Raw genomic sequence first — 6,305 nt, forward strand, 5'->3', positions numbered from 1 at the left:
CTGCTGAGCATTCGTTGGCTCATTATTTTGTATATCTCTATATTACTCTCTTACATATGCCTAGAGATCGAGTGCCTGCTAGAAGCCCTACTGTTAACTGTAGCCAGGGCAGAGAGTCAGCTCCTCCTCTATCGGATTTCCTATGAGGTAGTTTGTCAGACCTGTTGTGGGTCGTTTGAGTTGCTGTGATATAACGGTGGTGTCACACTTATTTAAATGAATTTGGTAATGTAATAGTTGAGTAGCCTAAATCATACTTAAACCTGAAAAAGATCTTGGTTAGGGGGTCCGGATGTTGTAATAATAATGATTTTGGTTATATAATAATTTATGATTGTTGTGGTTCATGATATCAACTCCTGACCCCAGGGTTGAGGCCATCACATGTATCTTTGTGGGGTGCACCAGTGTTGTTTATGGAGAAGAAAGATGAAAGTATGAGATTATGTACCAATTATCGGAAGTTTAATAAGTTGGCAATTAGGAATAAGTAACCCCTACCTAAAATTGATTACTTATGTGACCCAATGTAAGGACCGTGTTATTTCTCGAAGTTGACTTAAGATTAGGCTACCATCAGTTTAACATCAAGCCTGAGGTCGTACCAAAGACTGCGTTTATAATGAGATATGGATATTACGAGTTTCTGGCGATGTTATTTAGATTAGCAAATGCACCAGTCGCCTTTAAGGACTCAATGAGCAAAGTGTATAAGAAGTACTTGTATAAGTGTAATTATATTTATTGATAACATCCTCATCTATTCAAAGACTAAGAAAGACCATGTAGATTACCCAAGGATTTCCTTACAGGGGTTAGGAAATAAGTAACTTTATGCTAAGTTTTTAAAGTATGAGTTCTGGTTAGAATTGATTATAGCTTACGACTGTTCCATTAATTACCACCCAGGAAAAGCCAATATAATCACAGATGCCTTGAGTAGCAAAGAAAACTGAATGTGATAGCGATCGCTAAGGAGTTAGCAAAGGAATTGGGAAGGTTGAAAATTAAAGTTCGAGTACCAGGAGATAGTAAGGAGCAATTGTATACAATTACTTTCAAGTAAAAGCTAATGGAAGGGATTGGTTAGGATTGGACAAAAGGGCAAACCGAGTCCTAGGTATATCAGATTGTTCGAGGTATTGAGAAAAGTAGGTAAAGTTGCCTATGAGTTGGCGCTGCCGCCGCAGCTGCAGCATAGCCATAGTGTGTTCCAAGTATCTATGCTGAAGCGATATATCCCTGATTCGAACCAAGTCATCGAGTAGGAGCCAATCGAGCTTCAGCCAGATTTGTCCTACGTCGAGCGACCAGTCCAGATGTCCAGATCCTAGACCGTAAAGAACGAGTCCTTAGGAATAAATCGATTACCATAGTCAAGGTACTTGGAGGAATCCTCGAGTAGAAGAGTCTACTTGGGAGTAAAGTCAGATATGCTTGACAAATATCCTCATTTGTCCAGTTAGTTAATATTCTGAGGACATAATCTTTTGAAGGGGGAAGGTTATAACGACTCGTATTTCTGTATATAAAAAGTGTAATTATTTAATAATTAATTAAATAATATGTGTTAGGGTTCTGTCAACATTGTGTTAAATTTATAATTAATTGTGTGTGGTTTATTGGTGTACGAGGATTAATTGTATTATTAAATGTTAAGCCGTGTTGCTTTGCTTTTACTTTTAAAAGTGATTTTATTGAAGATTTATTTTTCATAAATATTGGAATTGTCTCTAAAATTATTTTTATGGTTTTATAAGTTCAACATTTATATTTGGGAATTTATGAAATTTAGAAAATAATATGTCATCGATTATTTACTCCTAAATGATTTTCGGATTGTGTTAAAGTGTAAATTCGATATTAAATTCATGAACGTTTCAAAAATTGCGGAATTCATATTTTCTTAAGTTTGGAATATTTTGAAAATTTTAAAATTATTTCGGAAATTTTTCGGATTAAATTTACCCGCACGTTTGTTCGTTAATTCGTAAAATGCGGGTCTGATGCACGATCCAAAAATATCATGGAATTTGGAAAGAGGTAAAAAGGGAAACCATTTAATCTACTCGAGTTGCGTAAAAGTCCCGTTATTCGGTAACGGCCCAGCAGATGGTGGCGTAAGAGGCTAATTCGGTTGAGCACATTGTTAAACCGATTAGTCCAGCGCGGGGGAGGCCTAACTAGTCTCCCAAGTTCCGGAACACATTCTTTATTCTGGACGGCCGTTAGTCGCTGTCCGGTGATGATAGACTGATCAGCTATCCTCACCTGTTGAACATCCAATAGAACTGATTAATTCGATTTCGAAATTGTTTAGAGTCAATTCATTCAGAAAAATTATAGCATGCTAAGGTCAAAGTTTTGGAATTCATTATTCTGTTTACATTATGGTTGATTTTGAAAAGCATGCTAGTACGATATGGTTTCCATTTCGTAAAAAGAATTTCAACTTTTTTACTTAATCATTTGGTAAGAAATCAATAACATTTTAATTCATATATTCGGTACTGCTGAGCATTTGTTGTCTCATTGTTTTTATATCTCTATATTACTTTATTACAGATGCCTAGAGATCGAGTGCCTGCTAGAATCCCTATTGTTAACTGTAGCCAGGGCAGAGAGTTAGCTCCTCCTCTATCGGATTTCCTATAAGGTAGTTTGTTAGACCTGTTGTGGGTCTGCTGAGTTGTTGTGATAAGATAGTGGTGTCACACTTATTTAAATGAATTTGGTATTGTAATAGTTGAGTAGCCTAAATTATACTTAAAAATGGAAAAGATCTTGTTAAGGGGGTCGCGATGTTGTAATAATAATGATTTTGATTGTATTATAATTTATAATTGTTGTGGTTCGTGACATCCACTCCAGACCCCCGGGTTGAGGCCGTCACAGTGGATGTCGTGGATATGCCATTCTTAAATCCCTACATGGATGCTTTAGGTGCACCAAATTTCAAGATAGAATGTAATTTTGTAGCAGCTGTTCTACTATACTTCCGGCCGCTGCATCATATGTTAGTCCATTTTCTTTCGCAATTCAGGTGGTTCAATTTGTCAGATTTAAATCTCGTGTTCTTGAGATCCAAAAGAGAAGTAGGACTATGGGTTACATTACAGACAGTCTAGTCCTCATAAATTGTTCCTACTATTTTCTTTAGTGAAGCTAAAGGTAACTACTTTGTTAAAAGAAGTTCTTATGGGCTAATTTTTATGCAACCACAATGCCAAATAAGTATCTTCCCATAGCAGAATATTTTCAAAAGGGGCTTTACATGTCTGATACTGGTCAGAATGATCGTGCTGGTAGTTTTTACTCAATGACTTTGGATCAAGTTCGTGCTTCGATTACCACAATTCTTTTAGAATTTGAAACTTGAATAAGGGTTTAATAATTCCTGATTTTCAATATATATTCTAGTATTTGGATGAGAGGAAAATATGTAGATTTCTTACTATTGATTCTAAAACTATGGTTCTTTCATTTGTTCAGAAACTGTATGATGAAGGGGCAATAAATTTCTGGTTCATATCACGGGTCCACTAGTTTGCTTACCACAGAATTTTGCCAAATTCGGAACAGGTTCGTCAAAGCCCGACGAAGTAGGATGCGTAACCACACATAATCAAGCCTCTAAACTTCTCAACCTGCAGCTTCATGCACTCTACACCAAGCTAAGGCTGCAATATACATATGCAAATGTCACCTTTATCGACATTTTTACAATAAAGCAAACTTCATTGCCAATTAATCAAAATACGGTGGGTAATTTCTGTAATTATAGTCGACTAAATGCAAAGAAAATAACTAAAATCGATAATTAGTCTCTTATATATGTACAAATTTCTGTAACTTCATTGCAAACTCTTGTATCTGTATAAATTATGTTTTTTGTTTATATACTTGATAATAAAATTCGATTGTCATTGTCTTTATGCATGTTACTAATTTATAAATATTAATTTGGTGCATGAAAGAGCAGTTGTTGTCTTTAAGATTCCAGAAGCCCCCTCCTCGTTGAACTTCCCAGTAGGATTTGTGATAATCAGTAAGCTTATATTTTATTTTAACCAGTTGCATAAAATTTAAGAATTATAGTTCACCGACACCGCTACCTTCTAACAGCTTTTGCCATCCTGACTTTCCGTTATAGAGATACTATAAACTTGAAATATAGGTCTTGGTCCTGTATAGGATAGATGTAGCTATTATTTGTTATAAAATACATGTAAGTGTCACCACCTCAAAACAATAACAGCTTCAGTAATTGAAAATGTAGGCTATATATGATAAACCAAAGTGTATTTGTTTCAGAGGATTATTGAAATGATGAAACATGTAGCTCACTAAAATCTGTTTTTATAACAGTGGCTTAAACTTTGTCAGTTAGTATTTTTCCTGTGTTATTGACTATTATTCACTTGTTAAAAGTTAGGTTGGTTTATTTGTTATGGGAACTTGGAACTAATTTGATTAAATTTAATATCATAATCCACATATACAATTTACTAGTTTTATTTTTATACTTATCATAATCCATGTTAAAAATAAGCAAAATATTCTTCAATATTAATGTTTTAAGTGTGATTCTCCATTTCATCAGTCTCATCTTGTGTTTTCTTCTCTTTTGATTATTGAAGTCTAAATCATGCAGTTTTTCTTGAATAGAAATAGAAATGTTTTAAGAGTGATCTTTTGATGGATTTTATTGTTCGGTTTTGTGGTGTAAGGTGATTTTTTTTAGTTTTAGGAGTTCTTATGCATAGGTATGGGTGAGAAACTTACATGATGTAATATTTCTTGTTCAAATTTTGGGGGCCGTTTGGATTATAGATTTTAACCTAATTGTGAGATAAAAATGCTAGTACATTTTATTTAAGTGTAATTATAATCTATTTCCCCTTTTCAGTAACCAGTTTGAAATCCCTGATCACAACCGCACTTGTATATGTGTCTGGATATAAAATTAGCAGTTTTGTACTTTTTACTTTATCCAGTGAATTAGAGTAACCTAAGTTGTCATTTTAGATTCTAGCCTTATTTTATTGTCAATGTCAAGCAGTCAAAATGAAATATAGCTTATGGATGGATTTGAACACGTTCCGCGTGGGCCAAGTGGCACTAGAGAATATATGGGCAGAGGTCCTCCTCTCGGATCTAGACGTTGCTTAAATTATGGCCTTGATGGTCACTGGGCTAAAAGAAATATTCTTTTGGCATGCTTGTGGTAATTCCAAATAGAATTACAAAATTTCTAACACGCTCCTCCATACCTACTATGCTAAGTAATTACAGTAGAATATATGTACTTGTAGTGATCTAGTAGAGTTATTATTTTCACTTGGTTTGGAGATGAGACTGTTATGTATTGTTATTTTGATATTATGTTACTACTGGGAATGTTGTTTAAAAATAACATGTATTTTAAATATTTAAAATTAATCCTTACATTTGTCTATCTTAGTGTATTGTATGTTTAAATATAGTATTACATTACAAATCTTAGTGTTGCTTAATTACAAATAATTGGTGTTACAATAGATAAAACATACTATTATAATATGCTAAATGGGCCCACAGGTGGATCCCAATTATGCAATATTGATCAACCTAATGTATCACTCATTTTATGTTATATTTGGTATTTTACTGTTACATTAGTTGCCTATTATAACGTTTTCTTCTTTGTTACAATAGATCACTGAAGTGTTACATTAGGGTGTTAATTGTAATGCTCGTAAACGTAACGCCCCTTGGTATTACAATAGATCTAATGTAACATTTTTTGGGCCTATTGTAACAGCATTTAGGCATTACAATAGGCCACTTATGGCGTAGTGTGTGTTTCACCACACGCGTGTGCCTCTAATGTCAACATAACAAGTTGGTTAAAAACTTAAGTTACTTGAAAAGTGGCTAGGTTTTAGTTTCTAAAATGGAGTTTATTTAAATTTCTATTTATTATTTTAGAAATTTTAAGTAAATTTATTTTATAAACTTAAATAGATTTATTTTATGAGCTTTGAAAGAGTTTATTTTTGTTGCCCAGTAAAGTAATTATTTAAGGGGGGTTGGATATAATTACTAAAAAAATCAATGTATTATGAAAGTAAAGCATGAACAGATGAATCAAATTACAGTTTATATTGATCTTTAATAAACTGTTACAAAACTCTCTCAAGAACAATATTCTTAAGAGCTTCTAGGTGTGCGAATACTCGAGTTAAGCACTTATCACTTATATTGTGATAACCTATTCTGTGTTTATATACTACACAACAACAATCAATCCTCTATCAATTACA

The 6,305-nt window shown here is 33.6% G+C and overlaps 1 pseudogene; it reads left to right on the forward strand.

Moving 5' to 3' along the window:
• Positions 1-2,026: 2,026 nt before the first annotated feature.
• LOC141690769 (GDSL esterase/lipase At1g54790-like) lies at positions 2,027-3,824 on the forward strand (annotated as a pseudogene).
• The last annotated feature ends 2,481 nt before the right edge of the window (positions 3,825-6,305 follow it).

The sequence above is a fragment of the Apium graveolens genome, chromosome 10 (assembly GCF_009905375.1).
Source record: "Apium graveolens cultivar Ventura chromosome 10, ASM990537v1, whole genome shotgun sequence".
Classification (NCBI taxonomy): domain Eukaryota; kingdom Viridiplantae; phylum Streptophyta; class Magnoliopsida; order Apiales; family Apiaceae; genus Apium; species Apium graveolens.